Source organism: Plasmopara halstedii, assembly GCF_900000015.1.
Source record: "Plasmopara halstedii genome assembly, contig: Scaffold_2956, whole genome shotgun sequence".
Lineage (NCBI taxonomy): Eukaryota > Oomycota > Peronosporomycetes > Peronosporales > Peronosporaceae > Plasmopara > Plasmopara halstedii.
The window spans coordinates 1,682,536-1,683,050 of record NW_020189861.1 but is presented as its reverse complement, the minus strand read 5'-3'; positions in this window follow the sequence as shown (position 1 = coordinate 1,683,050).

Below are 515 nucleotides of genomic sequence, written 5' to 3'. Positions count from 1 at the left end.
TCTTGTGATTAGTTCTAAGTAGACTTAGCAACTACGTCTGAAAGCCACGAGCAGTATATTCAAAATAGCTAGGATATTACACCAGCAGTTTTTTATTTAACCGTACTTTACCACGAAGAATCTTTTTTCGGGACAGCAGCAATTTCAACAACGCAATCTCTTGACGACCTTATAGCGAGAGTCAATAGTACCATATTAACTCGTGCCGGTAGATTCTGGAATGTGGAAGGATAGAGGTAGAGTTTCAGGCGTACTTAACCGAACATGGTGGTGTATCGCAATTTCCTCACCAATGAATTCTTGATGTAAAATCTGTTCTATTGTTATTATTTCCGCGTCGCCCTGTAAATTAAGCGGTTCTAAATTATTCTAATATAAAAAACTCGTGACTCTCGCTCTTAGGTCGTCAAGAAATTGCGTTGTTGAGATTGCTGCTGTCCCGAAAAAAGGTTCTCCGTGGTAAAGTACGGTTAAATAAAAAACTGCTGGTGTAATGTCCTAACTATTTTGTTTAA